The sequence below is a fragment of the Cuculus canorus genome, chromosome 1 (genome assembly GCF_017976375.1).
Source record: "Cuculus canorus isolate bCucCan1 chromosome 1, bCucCan1.pri, whole genome shotgun sequence".
Taxonomy (NCBI): Eukaryota; Metazoa; Chordata; class Aves; order Cuculiformes; family Cuculidae; genus Cuculus; species Cuculus canorus.
The window spans coordinates 186,623,233-186,642,653 of record NC_071401.1 but is presented as its reverse complement, the minus strand read 5'-3'; the positions used below and the strand labels follow the sequence as shown (position 1 = coordinate 186,642,653).

Here is a 19,421-nt window from a genome sequence, read left to right as displayed (position 1 = left end):
AACACCAGAGAGAAGCCATGGGCAGTCAGCACTGTCCCTGTCCGGCATCTTGGTCTGAGAGGTTGCGGACCTGCTTAGCCCTCTGCCCATACAGCACTCCCACAGTGTTCCTTTCTAACCAGCCAGCTGCTTCCTCTCTGCATTTATTTTTATTTTTACACCTAGTTGACCCAAAACATGTTAATTCAGTGTTGAAGTGGGTTCACCTCCCCCACACTCCTGTCCCACTGCAAGCCTGAGAGACCTCTCAGGTCCCTTGCTGCAGAATGACTGTTGACTCTACGCTGACATTATATCATTCCTAGCAAGTTTAAAACAAAACCAGCTGTCTGAAAGGATAGGTGATTTACGTGCATTAACAACCTTGGAAATATATTTTAAAAGCAGGCAAGATCCCACAGATGCCTAAAAGTCCTCCTGCCTCTCAGCTGTGCTCCAATTTTGGAGCTGTGGAGCAAGTGTTCAGAGTCACAGTCAACCACAAGGAAGCTTCACCCACACACTCCCCCTGACAGACAAAACTATATTCAAAATCAACACCCCAGAAGCATAACCAACAAGTTATGCCAGTTGTATTTATCATCCACAACTGTGATGCCACAGCCTAAACTAATGCAGAAAGTCACTTACTCTGTAACTTAAAAAGTCAGTGCAGGCTCCACTTTCTAAAGAGAGTATTTTGATTGTCATAACTTTCGCTCTCCATCTAAAGGCATCCTGAATGCACTATAAAGCCATCATCAAATTTAGCCCAGAACCCTTTGTACTTATTTCTTAATAAATGTAAACCACATACAGAAAAATCTCTGGTTCGTGCCCTAACTCTTCCAGCTGCTCCAGGAGCTTGGAGGGAAGCATGCTGTTCTGAGCAGGGATGTACTGCACGACCTTATCCACATGCATCTTCAAGGGGTGGCTACATAATATCTTGCAGTTTAGGTTTTACTAGGGACACAATGATGTGCCTCAGCCTGAAAACAGTCTCTCTTGTTTGTACAGTACATTTACTTCATTATGTCAATTAAAATAATCCAGTTCTGTCAAAAACCTCAAGGTGCTCATAAGCACACTAAACCCATGGTTTTGGTATCATTGTGAGAATGCCATTGGTTAAGCTACTGGCTCCTAACAGATGCAACATAAAAAAAAGTATATCCCTTGCTAGTGGTAAAAGAGCAGTAGAAACATACCATCTTAAAGCAAAGCTTAAAACATTAAATATATTGAGACTATCTGTTGTGATCCAAAGATTTATTGAGGTTTTAAGAACCTTCTCCTGAGTAATCACCTTCTCTGGCTGGAAAAAAAAGAGCCCTCTCAAAAGAGTGATAACCTCTCTCACTCACTTGTAACAAAGAAGGACACACAACGTGAAATGCTGAGCACCATCAGAAAGAAAAACAAGCCCACAAAGAATAGCATCTGCTTATCTTCGGAGGCCTAAAGATGTTTTGGGACTTCACACTAACTCAAGTAGATTTTTATCCTTCTGCCTGCTTCTCTGACTTTTATTTTCCCTTTTCTCCTCCTGCACCATATTTCACCCTTTTATAACCATGTGCAAGGTTGGCATCCTGTCTGCTCCTGCCTTCGCTCCTCACTGGATGAAGCAAAACAAGCAGCTGCCTCTGGACAAAGATGAAAAGAAGCCCCAGCTTGTCTCACAGCTATCCTCATTGTCCCACAGACATCCCCATTTTCTTTTCCCGTGCATGGAAACCCATCTATCAGTTAATGATAATGTGGCTTTACTTCTGTAGTGTGCAGTTGCTTCAGGGCTTGGGTACTGTCCCTCAAGGGAATTTCTGCAGAAATGTTTTCCACAAGCCTTGTTGCCATTCTTTTTTTTTAATTTTTCTTTCCTTCCATAAGCTTCCTTACCTTTTGCTGTGTAAGTAAAGTAATGAACATATCAAAGACAAACAGAAACTGCAGATACAAGAGTTCGAATACTAGTAGCTATGCAGGAGAATATTACCCTCAGATGATTACTTTGATAAAATCTAATTGGTCTGCCCATTACAAAAATACATTTTTTAATTACAAATTAGAAGACCCAGTAAGTTATCGATTTCTTGACATATGGAGAAGATATGAACAAGGTGGTCTGCAGCTCTATAAAGAATTACTTTCCATGTAATTCTATATACTCTCCCTTGCTCTGATTTTCCAAACTCAAGCAAACAAAACAACACGGACAGCTGAATTGAATTAGCAAGTGTCCAAAAATATCCAGCCCATCCTTCTTAAACACACACAAGAATGTTTCCAATTTGCCAAAAAAGAAGCAATATTTTTAATACTGCTTCCCTCAAAGAAGCTGCCTCTTGGCTGTCTGAATTACAAACTCCTATCTTAGGCAGATAAAACAAAGAATACATGAAAATACAACCGTGTACAGTATGAGCAACATGGGAATCAGTCTGCAGCCGTGTCTATGCTATCCCACATCACGTTTTTTACCATTTTTTTATCCAAACCAATGGCATTTAAAGTCAACGGGATTTTGCCAGAGTAAAATCTCAGCACTTAGCCTAGTTTTTTTTTGTTTGTTTTACCTAGAACGTGACCTCTTATTTGCCAGTCCGGAGTCACTTGCAAGATATTTTTACCTTCCAAAACTGATCTGAAATTTTTCCATGGGATTAGCAGTAGAGGAGACAGCAATGAAAATTCCTTATTAATAGCAAAAGTGACAGGGTAAGAGGTGGTGGGAAGCTATTCAGTTGACATCTTGGCAGTGGTACCCATTTATGTACTTTCTTTAGCGTCGATTACAGGTTTCACTGATGCATAGCTTTTCTCCATTGTGGTAAACTTCATGCTGAGGAATGCAAGGGAATCAAAATATCTGGAAGCACTAGTCATGTTGGAATCCAGATGTTAACACCAGAATAAATGATCTCATGTGGTGTCAGGTCCAGTGAAGGCATATTTGGAATACTGGGCTAGCCACTTCTTTACAACAAAAATGCAGCCAAGTCCCAAAAAAAGCTGCAGGAATCCTAACCATCGCAAACTATTCTGGGAGGCAGAGCTGTGCATGTTTAGATGATATACTGAGTATTTACAGAGCGAATTTCCATCTACTTCAAAGGACATCACATACGGGCAGAATAAACTAGAAGTCCATGCATAAAGAAGGGAGAACTTTTTAGGCTGGCTGTGACCATGGGACTTCCCTTTGCAGGATGAGATTAAAATAGAACTACCTAGACAAGTAATAGAGCATGATGCATTTGGAGATGCCTTCTCATGGATAATGCACACACAAACACAAACAAATTAAGCAAGAGATTTTGTTGTTTCTATACTGTGATCGTTTCTGTTTTTAAATGCCTGGGTGGTGTTTGGAAACTGTGGGTGAAAGGTAGGTTGGGAGAGTGACAAATAGATTTGGACTTTGAGGTAGGGTGAGGCAGGGCATTAAAATAAAGCCAAGTGGTATCTTCCTACCATATAAATGTGGATAGGTTTTGAACAGGAACAAACCAACTATTCTAGCATGGGCTGAACTAAAGAAGCATTTGTCTCTCTATTTATTTAAAACAAACAGACAAACAAAAAACCTCCAAACGTTGCATCTTCTTGTTCTGTTTTGTTTCCTTGCCTGCTCAAACACAGTTAAAAAACATATGGAAGCCTTATGAAGCTTGTAGGGTAACAAGACAGGAAAGGTGAAACAACAGCCAGCACTCAGAAGCCTCCCCTTCAACAAGTTATAGGGGTTTACAGCTTGGAAGGACTCCTCACACCAATCCTGATGGCAGGGCTCTTTGCCAAGCCTGGGGAAGGAAGATCAAAGAACACCGGCAGTTCAAGTGAAGGGGAGCATTGAGCGTTCAGAAATGCGCCTTGTGCCTCCAGAGAAACAAGCTGGCTGGCTAGGAGCACCAGCATAGGAAAAGCTGCACTGCCTAGTACAAAGGCCATGAGCAAGTCAGATTAGTCTGAAATACAGACGATATAGCTCCCTTTTTGCTCTGCTTAAGTGCAAAATACAGGTTTGCAAATGAATTAATGACAGTTTTTAGAAAAACTTTTCCACCTTCCCCAGCCCACTGCTAAATGAGAATCTTGAGGGGAAAGCTGTACGGATACCCACGAAGCCAGACCTGCCAGGCCCCACCGGGGGCTGCACCTCACAAAGTCCTGCCTTCAGGGATGCTGCATTAGAGGATACATTTCGGCAGAGGCACCAAACTTACCCAGCAAGAGCCTGAGAGAAGGAAAGGGATGCAGATGGTCCAGGAAGCATTCTCAGAAGTGAAAAGCAACCGATCAAAACTTACTACTTCTCTACTCTGTCTCTTGTATCAAATAAATCTGCCTGCAGTCATGAGTCAGAGTCCTTAAATGACATATTATAGGCCTATCACTTTGGAGAAGTGCATTTCAGTGCTAAATGAATAAAGATAATAGCTTTATGTATTTTTATATACATATATCTCACTAGTCGATGCATAATTAATTAAAATAAAACACATGCAATGCAGCTCTGGAATGCTTCCATATGAAACAAAATTGAAAAGACTTAGAATATTCAGTTAAGAAAGAAAAGTAATAAAATCAAATAATAAAAAATACAGACCTAAGTACATCAATTCACCTTGTAAAAATATGCAAAAATAAAATAACAAAATAAAGTAACATAAAATAAAATACATTTTGAGAAGAAAACACCGCGCTCAAGTGATTGACACTATTGTCAAGACTAGTGCATCAGCATGACACAGACTGGATATTTAGCTGGTAGAAGAAAATCCCATACAACAGTAGAAGGAAATAAAGCAAAAAACCCCATCTGGTTAGAGGATTGAGACTCAGACATCACTGGGGCTTTGGACAAGCTTTTTCTTCAAGTGACAGGTGGAGTGGTGCCATATTCCCCTCCAACACTCGTAACCATGACCCAGCACAAACAGGGTAACAACAGCCACCCCCCCCATCATTTTTCCATAAGGTCATTTCTTTGCTCTATCAAATAAAGTATCTCCTTTTACTGTAATTCTCCTTGAGCACTGTGGTTGTTAAGAGTTATCCAGGTCAGCTCACATCATCCTGGGTGGCAGAAGACCTGGCACCGAAGGGTGAAGGATGGCTCAGCCGTTTTGCCTGCCCACACGAACACCCCCCAGCAGCTCAGCTGTTCAGGAAGCAGACACAGGGCTTTAGCCTAATAAGCACACCATTCCCTAACGCATGCTGCAGAATATCATGTACTTTCATATAAAAAATACGCAGCGCTGTGTAAGATTAAACATAAATGGAAAAGCGAATAACTGCACTGATACAGAAGAAAACCTCCTTTGTAATACATTACAGATACCAAAATTGTTACTGTCGTATACATAGAATCATTAGGTTGGAAGGGACCCACTGGGTCATCAAGTCCAACCATTCCTAACACTCCCTAAAACATGCCCCTCAGCACCTCGTCCACTCATCCCTTAAACACCTCCAGGGAAGGTGACTCAACCACCTCCCTGGGCAGCCTATACCAGTGCCCAATGACCCTTTCTGTGAAAATTTTTTTCCTGACGTCAAGCCTGAACCTCCCTTGGTGGAGCTTGAGGCCATTCCCCCTTGTCCTGTCCCCTGACACTTGGGAGAAGAGGCCAGCTCCCTCCTCTCCACAACCTCCTTTCAGGTAGTTGTAGAGAGCAATGAGGTCTCCCCTCAGCCTCCTCTTCTCCAGGCTAAACAAGCCCAGCTCTTCCAGCTGCTCCTCATAAGACTTGTTCTCCAGCCCCCTCACCAGCTTCGTTGCTCTTCTCTGGACACACTCCAGAGCCTCAACATCCTTCTTGTGGTGAGGGGCCCAGAACTGAACACAGTACTCGAGGTGCGGTCTCACCAGTGCCGAGTACAGAGGCAGAATAACCTCCCTGGATCTGCTGGTCACGCCATTTCTCATACAAGCCAAGATGCCATTGGCCTTCTTGGCCACCTGGGCACACTGCTGGCTCATGTTCAGTCGGCTGTCAACCAAGACTCCCAGATCCTTCTCCTCTAGGCAGCTTTCCAGCCAGACTTCTCCTAGTCTATAGGACTGCACAGGGTTGTTGTGCCCCAAGTGCAGGACCCGGCATTTGGCCTTGTTAAACTTCATGCCATTGGTCTCAGCCCATTGCTCCAGCCTGTTCAGATCCCTTTGCAGAGCCTCCCTACCCTCCAGCAGATCCACGCTTCCACTCAGCTTAGTGTCACTTGCAAACTTGCTGAGAGTACGCTCAATGCCTTCATCCAGGTCATTGATAAAGACATTGAACAGAGCTGGACCCAGTACTGAGCGAGGAACCCCACTTGTAACTGGCCTCCAGCTGGAGTTAACTCCATTTACCACCACTCTCTGGGCCCGGCCATCCAACCAGTTTTCCACCCAGGAGAGTGCGCGCCTGTCCAGGCCAGAGGCTGACAGTTTCCTAAGCAGAATGCTGTGAGAAACTGTGTCAAAGGCTTTACTGAAGTCCAAAAAGACTACATCCACAGCCTTTCCCTCATCCAGTAGTCGCGTCACTTTGTCATAGAAGGCGATTGGGTTAGCCTTCTTGCCTTCTGTGCAAAGCTGGAGACCATCTCTGGGACAAACAACTTTTCAGAAGACCACACACAGCCCTAAACAGAAATTCATGAAAGGCGGCAGAAGTGAAAATAATTTGACCTTAAATAGCGCATCGCATTTTCTGCTTTATCATGAGTATAATAACGTGAAATATAAGAGTCTTAAAAAGTCAATTTGCACCAAGTTCCCTAAGCATAGCAGAGAAAAAAGGTAATGTTAGAGGAGAATAATCTACTTATTATATGTGTTTGGTAAAGCTTTCACAGCATTAGTGTGCAATACCTTTAAGGAAAGGGATGCAAACAGCCTATTCACTTCACCAGAAAACACTTCCAACAGATTCAGCATCAGTCTGAATATTCAAATTTTGAAGCAGCCTTTTTGTAACCAAGCTTGCCTCCAAATAAAAAGCCCAAATTGGGAGGGTGAGAAGAAAGGGGACCTCACAGATTTAACTTTGCCACGTGGACTGGAGGCACAAGCAAAATAAGGTTTGGACCCTTTTTGTTTATTTTTAAATAGAAACATAGTAGAGGAGATACAGGTCCTTGCTTAGTTATGCTATTCATTGCTGAAACTGAAATGCTGGAGCCCATCTTTCCTAAAATTCCGTAGCAACAGTGTGGAAATAGCTCTCGCAGAGAGCCAACTAACATCTCTGTATCAGCTGAGAATACCAGGCACTTGGAGAATGCAATTAATCTTCTCCAAGGTGGAGAGCCTGAGGGCAGCAGTGGATAATAATCCAGAAGTGTCCATTTTTCCTCTATTGATTACAAAGGAAGTCTAAATTTTTCAGTTTCTTCACCAAGAAGCATTTCACTCCATTCATGAAGCCAAGCAAAGCTCTCAGCGCTCCAAAACTGGAACATACTTGTAAAAGAATTTAATACATTAGATCAGCAAGATTTAGGACACTCGGTGTGAATGAACACAACTAGGCACTGATGGTGACAAAAGAGTAGCTTGACAGCTTATTGACTGAGAATGGCTTTCACATCAGGAAGAAAAGAATAAACATCACTTTTTGTGTGCCAGATATGAAATACGCAGTAATATAAATAGCTATATGGATGTCTGTGTCAGGAGCGGACCTTATGGATAACTGCAGAGTAACAAATAAGTTTTAAACCTTACAATGCTTTTTAAGCAATTTAAGGCTTCAATTTCTGCATTCTATATTCCATATATAGGAAGAATTCAATTAGTTTTCTCCCAGACTGTGTATATTGGTGTATCCTCATGTCAAATTTCAGCATGCTTGTCACCAGAAAGAAATTGAATTGCAAACAATCAGCAGGGAAATCAACAAAAGGATCAGGTAGGATAAGCTCTTTATACAAAAAAAAATTTTAAAAAGTGATTTTTTCATAGATATTCTGCTAGAAAAGGATAGGGATAAAATAGCCAATAGAGTGTACGTTTTTAACAGCCTATAGATCCGGAGTAACACAGTGAATATTGAGGCTACACTTGAGCTGCTGTCAGGTACACAACTGCAACACAGGGGAACACCCATCTCCAAGTCTTAGTTGAAGTTCAGCTGAAGGTTGGCAGCAGGGGAGCCAAAGCAGTGCAATTGCAAAGCTTCCCTGACACTTACACTTAACCTAGGAGCCTAGTTACTCTCCAGTTACGTTTCAGGGTACACATTCTTCTCTGGCACTAGTGGGATTTGAATAGGTCCCCCACCTTTTCGAAGCAGCAGGCTTCTCAATCTGACTTTTGCACTTCTCAACATCCAGCTCCTCAGACTGACTTTTGGACCTCTTGTAAAGCCTGTGATTTAAGTTCTTTGTGGGCTAACAGGCTTGAGGTGGTTTCTCCGACTTTCATCTTGTAGCTCAATATGAACACATATGAAGGCTGGTAAGGAAAAGGGGATGAGGGAATTTCGCACATCACTAAGAGTAACACGAATGCTGTGGAAATGTTGAAAACCGCAGGACAATATTTAGAAAGGTGATAGAGGAACTGGTTCCAGCTGGACAGGAGGCTTAAGTAAACTGCCATTCTATATGATACATAATCGATCAGTCTAACACATCAGAGAATTAAAAAAATATAACAAAGAGGTAGGAACAGTAAGGAGATAGGAATAGGATGGACAAGAACGTAATAAGGCACTTCAAAGCAATAACATTTCTGCAGGGTAGGGCTTGAGTGAGTGCAACTTTTTGGAAACTATACTGGCTAACACTTAGTCCTGAACGAAAACTATTTTTTATATTTAGGACAGAAGAGAGTTGATTTGTCTTACATTTGAAGATGACTATTACATGGTATGACATACAGCATGAGACAGGCAAGGCTTACAAAGAGACAAAATCGATTTTGTCAAGCTAAATTACATCATTAGGGAAGTAAGAAGCAGTGGGGCTCTGAGCCTTTTCAGAGGGATGGAACTTTGCTGGACTCTGAACTCAAAATCTTTCCCTTGGTCCCTTAGCTGTTCCATCTGCCTCATGATCTTTAGACGGTCACTACCAGCACTGTAATTGCTACAGACACCAGTCTCTGCTCAGGTATTCTTTGGTAATATTCCATATAATGAAAAAAAACCCAACCAAATAAAATCACAGTTCTATCTATAAATGAGACTCTCAATGAATTTCCACACTGTTCCACCTTTCTCTGTATCACCCCAAAAATTACTGTCCTTTCAAGGCGTCAACCAAGGGATGCATAGTCCATTTTAAGAACAAAACACATTGGTGGACCGTGACAGAGACTAAAATTAAACTAAGCTAAATCTGGTAGTGAATGAATATAAACTGTTTTGCATCAAGACTCAAGCGACTGAAATCGCACAGAAGGGAATTTTTCCTTTTATAGTTTGCTGCTACTTCTAGCAGTTATGAACAAAGAGCCATCCTTAAACAGAGCACTTGGAGAGCATCTTTAAGCAGGCTCTTTCATTCCTGTTCAGGAACCTGAACAATAGGAACCATGATAAAAACAGCTTGAAGTCACAATAAATACATTGTTCCTACTTAATTAATGTTTTCCCAATACAATTGGTGCGTAAGAGGTCAGAGGAACAGAAAATTGTATACTGTCGAGATCACGTTGTCAGGTAGCACATTAAAAATATTAAAAATGTTTTCTATCACTGTTCTGCAACACACAGAAATGGGACTAGCAGAATAGCATGCGCACCCGACCAATTCTTCTTAAGCAGGAAGCTGAACCCTATAATCTCTTTATCATCCTGTCAGTGAGTTAATGGTCATTACCATGAACAGATTCTTATTTTATCAAGCAAGCCAAGGCATCACTGGTGCTTTTCATATGATAATACTGATGCTTTACACCACAATTAAAATGAGCACAATTTTTTTAGCTTTACCTAGGCTTAGCTGCAAACACCATCTTGAAAGTCTTACCAGAGACACTAATGAAGCACACTTTTCTCTCTCTTTCTCATTCCCTGTCCTCTAAACAATAGTATAAAGAGAGGTGGAAACAACATAGGAAATTGTATTCCTGCACATAGTGCAACGCCACCATCCAGAGCAAAGCAACCAGAGCTTAACCTGTGTTTTTGTTTGAGATTACCAGAACTCCAATGAATGTTGCTTTCCTTTATCAGCACTAAAAAATTTCTAACAAACATCCTCATGTCAACAGTTACATATTTTCAAAACAGAAATCTTCCATTGGGCTTTGTTTGTTATCAGCAAAGAGTCATTTTGCAATATATCACTCTCCAACTCCTCTCCCTCAAACAGCAACCACCACCACTGCTGATGTCTTTGATTTTTGGAAATGTTTCACTTTATCCAAACAAACATGGAAATCAGTTTTCATTCAAATACACGATGAACTCAAGAGTTAAGACTTGCAAAGGGTTCTCTTTGCTGGTTTTTTTTTTTGTTTTGGTTTGGGGTTTTTTTGTTCAGGTTAAAGATATCCTTGTGTATTTAAACTCGATGGTAGCAGTGGTTTGGTTCAGTTTTCAAAGGATGCTTCTAATCCTGCCACTAAATAAAAAAATAAATCAAGAACTGGACTGCAGCTAAGTGTGAGCACATGTAAAACAGAACTGAGACCACGCAGGGCAGTGTTGATCTTGGATCCTAAGAGGAATTTTATTAAAAGTTCAATGATCTTTAGAGGTGACTCCCTCAACCTCATGATTTTCTGTGTTATCTCAGGACACCTCATGTACAGCCAAATGAAAAAAAAAAAAAAATAGCTGAGTCTCAAGTCAACTTCTGCAGTTCCTCCCAGATAATGTGTTCCTATTTCTTCTTTTAAACTGTAAATCTAGTGAATTGGGAAAGGGAGTGAGAGTACAGGAAAGGAAAATCTTTCCACGGAGAAGTACTCCAAGCTCATGCGCACTTTACTGAAGTCCTTTCTCAGGGACTGAAAACTCATTCACAACGTAAATCTACTAAATAAGTATGGGAATCAATTAAAGACACTACGAGTACTGGGGGAAAAAAAAAATAAAAGTAGGCTGTGAATGCAGTCAGCAGTCCCTATTTGTGCTGGTGTCTCCTCCTAAGGGGGCAGCCACCAAAGAGAGAAGTTACACACCATAGGCTACCCATCATCAGTATACATTAACATATGTGTAGCATCTGTTATACCTGGGGCCAAAGAGAGACGAAGGCGCTTTGCTGCAGCACTATCCTCCGTAGCCCTCCTTCTATACAAAATCCCATTTAATAAGGGGTACTGCCAGCCAGCAAGACACAACATTAACAACTCATATGGTATTCTTCTATGTATAAACGGGGAAGTTGAAGCCAAGATTTTATAGCATGATTAATGATTTCTGGGTGTACAGTTCAAGTTACTCTGGAGAAATGCTGAGTTCTGCTTCTGAAGGGAAAAAAAAAAAGATAATAATCAGGCTCCTTTAACTACTCTTAAGCTAAACCAGCTTTGGGCTGAGGTACCCAAACCACTGGTTGTTTTTGGACAGTTGCCACAAGGCCCTTGAGAGAGCTACCTTGGCAAATGAATTAAGCCGCAATATATCGTATTTAAAACCTGGTGTCCCTGCTTCAGGTCGCTCTTCAGCCTTTGCTCAGCAGCCTCTGTGGGTAGGGTAAACATACATTTAGAGATGGAAAAAATAAAAAAGGTCTTTCCCAAGGGCCTGGGCAGGCGAGTGAATTTCTGTGAGGGAAGCAAGGGTGTGAGCCCATGAGTAAACAATAACAGCCCTGCTGCATACTTTTCCACAGTGGTACACATGAGGTTTCCTGCTACAAGCAAGTACACAGTGGGTACTGCCCCTGCCCTTGCCCATCGTTAGGCTGCAGCGTACGCTTGCACCTGCAGCACCTGTGCAGCCACTGCCAGCATGTCATTCTGCAGAGGCAAAAGGCCAGATGCCCACCCCACTGCCCTGTCAGCGCTCCCTGCCCCTAGGCTTTTGGGAGGCCACTGCATGCTTCTTATGTACATACCACCGACTGTTTAAACATCAATCAAACATTGTTGACTCCATGCCACGACAGCTACAGCCCGGTCTTCACACAGGTCTTTTTCCGTCTCTCTGTTCCCAAAACTTGACACAATTGTTTGGCTTCCTGTTTACCTTCAGAGCAGCTACTCCATCAACCGGCACGGATGGCCACCAAGCCAGCAGCCACCCTGGTTGAATGCATCCAACACAGTAGCTGCCCTCCAGCAGCAGTCCAGTGGCACCCAAGTGCCCACCTGGGCACTTTGCTGATCTCCACTACCTTTGCTTCCCTGATGGTCTGTGAGCCCCAAGAGTGCTGATAAGCACCTTGATTGTGCCTATGGAAGGGGTAGAGATAAAGACCAGACACAAGTCAAGAGATAAACTGGCAGAAAAGACAGAAAGACAATCTGGACAGCGTTACAAGTCTCTGTTCAAAGGCTATTCTTCTGCAAGAGGATTTAAGGGACCATATGACAGCTAGGAACAGCTGTCTCAGGCCACTGAACTTCAAGTCTCCCCATCTCCTGACATCTCACATGAACCCTCCCTGCCCCAAAATTAGCTCTGTGTGTAAGGGCCATATGAGATAGCTACACTGGTTCTACCACTCCAGGGGTTATTCCTGCACCAAAAAGATGCTGACTGCAAGAAGCACACAGGTTATCTCCTCTGTCCTAGCATTGCCTGAGTACCTGCAGGCAGCAGTATAAGATGCTTCTTTTGCCTTAATATTTAACTGCTTTTAGAACTTTGATAAATTTATGCCTCAGCCTAAAACCGCTGAAAGGCATTCATTCGGGTACTAGGCACATTGGACCCGTTCAGCAGAACCCAATTTTATAAGTGAGATGAAGCTCAGCCTTCTTTCTACTATCACACAAGATACACATTCAGAATAAAAAACAACAGCAATCTTTCATGTCTTTTTGCTAACCAAAGATGCAAATCAGACAGCACAGGCAGACTGTTCTTCTTACTCAGTTCTATACAGAGTTTCCATGCAGAAAATGGCATACATGTCCGCTGAATTCTTTCTTCCACAATATTCTGTTAAACTCTCAATTAGAAAACAAAATAAAAACAAATAGTACTACTGCACTAGCTGTTTCCCTGTACTGGTGAAGAACCTTCATGATAGCCACAATACCTATAGTACGACTATTCACCAAAGAGAAACTTAAATTCCATAGAAGTACTGCTGCAGCGTTGAAGGGTGTAAGCTGCCAAAGCGTTCAGGATGTTAATAGATTTGTTTATGGACTAGACAAGGCTTAATTAAACCAGGCAGCTCCAAAGAACAGTAAATCCTCTCTCCCCCTCTCTCTCCCTCCTCCTCCCGCCTTTTTTTCCTAGAGTATCTTTCTCCTAGTGGCTTTCCTCTTCCTAATAATCCCATCACAAATGACAGATATGTTATCAGTCATCACTGGGATTTGACACATTCTTAATACCTGTCACGACAGCTCTGAAGTCTGCACGCTACCCCATTGTATTCCATGGCATTTGCAGGAGGTAATGGACACATCAAACAGCAATCAATGGCTCTGCTTTATTGGACTGCTAAAGGCTTGCAACATAGAAGCAGATGCTTTAAAAAAACCCCCAAACGCTAATCTATGATTATTCAAAATTACATACGGAATAATTAAATATATAGTCATACAAATAGCTTCGGCACTCTCTATGCCTATGATTATCTTGGCCAAATTGTAGAATTTATTATATATATTGATAAGAATTATTTAATATTTACAAAAAGGTTATCAGTACCGGTAACAGTCATAATCATTAATAATCCAAGGTCTTCATAGAAAGGTTGAAAGAATTATAGTCAAGCTGGTAACATTGCTGCATCCAATACAGAGTCTCTCCTGATTCCTTATATCTTTGCTTTACTTTAATAGAGACCCTGATGCAGAAGAGAGGTGCAAGTCAAGGGCAGAACCTGGGTTAACCTCAGAACTGAATACCGAAATTGAGATGAAGACACTGAGACTATGAAGTGTGTCATTCACAGTAATTGTCAATACTATAAAATCAAAGAGTAAATGTGACTGTAGTGGAATATGAGTTTGAAAAGAGAGCATCTCCTTGATGGGAGAAAAGGAAAAGACAGTGTCATATTGCTGAGTGATAAGGGCAATGAACATCAACTAGCGGGTTTTGTATGAGTCCATTACTAACGCTTGCCAAATTCTGTGGACCTCCTAATACAGGTGGGTTTGGTTTTCTTTGTTCTATCCCTCAAAAGAGCTGTGACAAATACAGCACTTCAGAGAATAAATTCAATAAAGAGCTCTCTAAATAGATGTACATCCTTTTAGTCACATTCTAGTAGTCATTCAGATGACTCTAGTCATCTGTGTGCAATACTTTTCAGGCACAAAAAATAAAATAATTTCTTAATGTAATATTACTTTGGAGCCTTAAATTTACAGAAGACTTGGACTTAGTTTAGCTGAGTATCATATAGCCACAGTCTCCACTAACAGCACATGAGCTGCATGACAGCAGTGTGCCTTGCCATTAATAAGCGCAATAGCTTGTTGCTCTCAATGCATTTACAGTTTTGCACAAAAGCAGAAAAAAAAAACCCAAGGAAAACAAAAAACCCACACAGATTAGAGACAATGCAGCCCTGTGAACACAAGTAACTTAAGGCCCTTTCAGCAAGGCAATAAAGCTAAGGCAGAATTGTGAGCTGGAGTCAAAAGGAAGCGTCCTGTTGGCATAATGAGCTTTGGAGAAGGGCTGGAATGAAGAGGACAGGCAAACCATGTTCAGGCATCTAAGGGACTCCATGTCATTAAGACAAAATTGTTAACTAGTCCTAAGGGTCTCAAGTAATTGTTTTCATCTACAAGAAATGGATGAGTAAAAAATGGATGGGTTCTTTTACCGTGCAATTTTATTTAGCAGAGACAGAACTTCTGCACCTGTAAATACTCAGGAACAAAAGTGACGGCATTTTGGGAGGGAGGGAGGAATGTTGTTCTCAGCATGTGGCTTGATAACACAGAAAATCCTCTTCCAGGGATCAAAACCACTGCAATAACAGCACTGGTCGAGCATGAACTCATCCTGCCTGCTGAAGAGCTTTTGGAAAAGCTGAAAGGTTAAGTTTGTATCAGTAGGCTTCATACCAGATCAGATATTGTCTGTTCTCAAGCAGCCAACATAAAAACATGCCACAAACAAACTTGGTATCATATTTTCTAATCATGACTTTATGCCTATTCCGAATCAAATTTGTATTGCTGGCTGAGCCTGGGTGGCATGAAGGCAAGATGATTGCAGCACGGCCTCATTGGGAAGTCCTCCCAGCAAATATTCCCTTCTGGCTTTGCTCCAAGGAGCATTACTGCTTCTCCTGCTGTCTACACTCCCAGTTATATAGACTCTCAGCTGTAAGCAAATCAACATGCCAATCCCTTGGGACACATGGCTTAGCTTATACTTAAAGACTTGCCATTCTGGTTTGTGCTTTGGACATTGATTTCCATTGTCTCAGCTATCACTCAACAAAAGGACATTTAATTGCTGTCTCATTTAGTCTAGAAGAAAAGGAGAGAACAACTTTTACCAGCTCTCTGATTGATGGCAGCCATTAGCACCTTCCAGCACAAATGTGGACTTATTAGAAGCTCGATTTACATGTGAAGTTCATTGCCACACAAGTGAATCAGATTTGCAGCTACGCTTACTTGAACAGCTTTAGAGACAAAATCTTCACATGAAATGAATTTGCAGAAATGCGTATGCTGGCCACCCATTTAGAGGGAAAAACTTTGAAGATTAATGAAGTTTGAGGAAAACTTCTAGAAAGAAAAGAAAGCATAGTAGCGATTCCATAGCATTTGTTTCTCTTTTTAAGCACTACCATGTAGGTACTTCGACAGTCATCGAGAAGGAAAAAAAAAAAAAAACCCACACACAAACCACAAACCAAAAACAACCAACTTGATTTATACTTATTTACCCATGGCTAACATCAGGAAATGCTTCATATCCACTATATCTCAAAGTTAATAATTGCATTCCACAAAAGGCAATACTGAAGAAACCCATAAACTACTTCCCCTTCTTGTATGAGGATTTTCTATTTTCTTTGTGAAGGAGGAACAAACAAAATTAATATCCACATTTAATATCCTCCATGTTTTGTAGAGCAATAAGCCACGCGCTCTACTGTTCAAGCCAAACTGCTGACAGTGGATTTTTAATATTCGGCTCATTTTATTAAAAAACACAAAGATGCTAATCTTTCTTCTATCTCAAGAAACAACTAGATCAGTGAAGGCTTCTTGAAACACTACCTTTAAATCAGTCCAGTTACGTGAAACCTCTTGTAGTTTCAGCAGAAGTTTGATGTAGTTTAATGGAACTTTGAAAATGTTTAATCATTGCAAAATCGAAGACCAAGTACCTTCTGAATATCAGACTTTTCAGTCAGGCATAGACTGAAACAGAAACAAGCTGAGGCACTGGGTATTACCAGACACACCTTTGTGCATTTTTTTGAAGATTTACCACAGGAGAGGCAGATCAAGAAAGGCCAACTTGCAGCAAGGCGATGACATATAGCCAGATGGGAGAGCGTTTGTGCCTTCTCAGCCCTGGGAGCACTAACCCTGGCTGGGCAGAGGCTTTCTGGAAATGTATTAACTATATCCACAAGAAAAGCACATCTGGCTACTTTCAGAACACATCCTCTGTTATTCATATAATTGCATTAAAATTTCACAGCAAAATCATTCTGCCATTACTTGCTATCAGTCAGTCCACCCTTACGTTCACATCCCCCACAGGACCCACACCTTTGTTCCTTACTGATACTCATTCCTGATGGGTATTCCTAAATAAGCTTAAATAGTGCTATTTTCATGCTTTTTTCTTACATTTAGAAAAATCCAGATTTGAAGTACATAAATGAATGGGTGAAGGAGGAATGTACTTTTTTTATTTTAAAACAGCTGTCTTCATTTTTACTTATTCTGCAGTTCATATGTATGTAAAGCTGCATGTTGATCCCCCTCTTCCCCTTAGTTTTTAAGGAGAAGTAACACTTTAGGCAGAGAAACATCCAAAAAAACCTCCTCAAAAACTAAACAAAACCCCTCCCAAACTGGCATGCAGTCAGACACTAGCTAAACACTAAAATGTGCTTGTTTTCTTAATTTGCTTCTTTGTAAATTTTATGTTCCACCCTTACTGTTTAATTTCTCTTTGGTGTCAGACAGGAGACACCTTTCTCCTTCTGGAAGGGCTAAGTGCTGTCTTCCAAAAAGTACAGTCTACAGACAGTAGCTGAGATGAAGGTAGTTCCAGTTGTCATGCTTCACCTTCCCCACTATGCTCACACCAGGCTGGAAACAGTTGTACGGACAGCAGAGCTTCCAGGAGTGTCGCCAGCACTAAACTAGCTGCCAAAATGGTTTTAAACCATTTTCCAGCTAAAGAACAGACCAAGAGCCATGTTTGTGAACCCTTCTGTTGATCTTCACTACAGGTCTCTTTGGCCACTTGAGGATAAAGAAAATTCTTACTTGGAAGAAAGTTTTACAAGCTGGTTCCTGAGAAGCCTGTCAGGCCAACACATGCTAATCAATGTGAACAGATCCTAGAAAAAAAGTTGATCAAATCTTTCTGATCATCCTCAGAGACGCAGTCAAACCCACGCACCTTTGAGATTCAGCTCAATCACACATCTGCTCAGCATCCTCCTGGGAGACTCAGGATGTAAGTGCAAAATTAGGGCAAACATTAGCACAGCAGTAGGCTGGAGCATCTTGCTAGCAGAGGCACAAACTTGCTTTTCTACCCAGTACACTATCTATAAATAGGTTTATGAATACAGAATCTCTGCCAAGCTGTTCTTGCTTTCTTTTTTTTTCCTCCCCCTGTGATAATTTTTAATGCCTCTTGCAAGATTGGCTCCTAGAAGTTTGATCTCCATTAGTAGTAATAAACATTTATTACATGCTCCAGCAATGTCTGAAAGTCTTGATAAATAGCAACAAATTTGTCTACAAAAATAGAATATAATTTCCCATTTAGAAAATGCTTGTCTATTAAAAAAGGAAAAAGTAAGCTTACCCGAAAACAAAAAAATTCACATGAGGAGTCTGTGTGCACACCACGTCTTGGGAGAGAGAACCCACTTCTACTGGGACTTCAGGAGGAGAGGAGGCAGCCTCAGAGTTTAGTCTTGTTCAGCTGTGCTCCAGGGGGTACCAGGCAAGCCCTAGAACTGAGCCTTGGGCTGTTCCCCTCACTCTTCTCACCTGGAACAACAGAACAGGCTCTCAGCTCCCTCAGCACAGAAGTGATGCAATATTTCACATTCAAGACCCAGTGTTGGGATGTTGTCTGACTGATGGAGATTCAACACAGCCTTATAAAAGGGGAAACTCATAACAGCTGCTGTGATCTATGAGCATGGTTCTTTGCTTTTCTCTGCTGCAGGTGCCCTCTCAACTTAAGATGTCTGGCTATTTACAGAGCATCCTAACTGTGCCTTGGAGTGGTCTCTTTTCTAAAAGATAACTGTAGACCCATAACGAACGTACTCAAGCTCAATCTGGGGCAAGAAGACTTTATGGTAAGAATTTGACTTTGTGCTGCCAGTATTTGGGTGTTCAAATCAACCAGTGCTAATTTAAATAGCCGTATTAACCAAGGACTTCAATTACCTTGTACTTTCGTCTACTATCATACTCTTGCATCTCTTTTTTCCCTCTTTTCTTCCTAACCCTTACATAGTTCATCAACCATTTTCAAGGATGGATGCCTAAATGAAGTCCTTTAATAAGGCTCAGTTTTCAAAAACAATGTCACCTTGCAGTTTCCCTTTGCTTCAGAAATTAAATCCTAGGGGCATATTCCTGAAAAGCCTACATCTGTACTTATTTCAACATTCTGGGAACAATTGAGTATGGAAAGTAAGGTTTAGCATGATAAAATTTTTATTTCCATCTAAAAATAAAAGGAAATGCATAGTGAAGAACTTCTTTCCTCAGCTTCCTCTTTTTTTTTTTCTTCTGAAAGGTGAAGACAAAGGAAACATAATTCTGTATTTTCCCTTTCAGAAACCTCAAGAAACTCACCACCCTATATTTAAATTTTGAGCTATATAGAGTAGATTGCTAAATGCTTTGTATGTTCTGAGCAACCTGACCTAATAGGCCCTGATCTGAGCAGGATGTTGTACTACATGACCTCTGGTAGTCCCTTCCAACCCAAGTTATCCTATGATTTTTTCCAAAGGAAACAAAGATTGGTTTGTACCACTCAGAAACACAAGCCAACCTTTTCTCATGTTTACCACCATTTTTACTGTATGCATCTTCTCCAACATGGAGTCTTTCAATAGTTCAAATCTATAAGCATTTTACATAGGAAAACTCTTTTAAAGGTATTTTAAATCTT

At 41.2% G+C, this 19,421-nt stretch overlaps 1 protein-coding gene across 7 annotated transcripts in view; it reads right to left on the bottom strand.

The window, feature by feature from the left end:
* PLXNB2 (plexin B2) overlaps positions 1-19,421 on the bottom strand; it is a 261,938-nt gene that overhangs the window by 161,141 nt on the left and 81,376 nt on the right. For 5 of the 7 annotated variants that reach the window (XM_054073420.1, XM_054073394.1, XM_054073372.1 and 2 more), the window contains one exon: positions 18,090-18,277. The exons of the other annotated variants lie outside the window; for them this stretch is intronic. The gene's annotated coding sequence lies outside the window, so the exon portion shown is untranslated. The remainder of the gene's footprint in view (positions 1-18,089; positions 18,278-19,421) is intronic. 7 annotated transcript variants of the gene reach the window in all.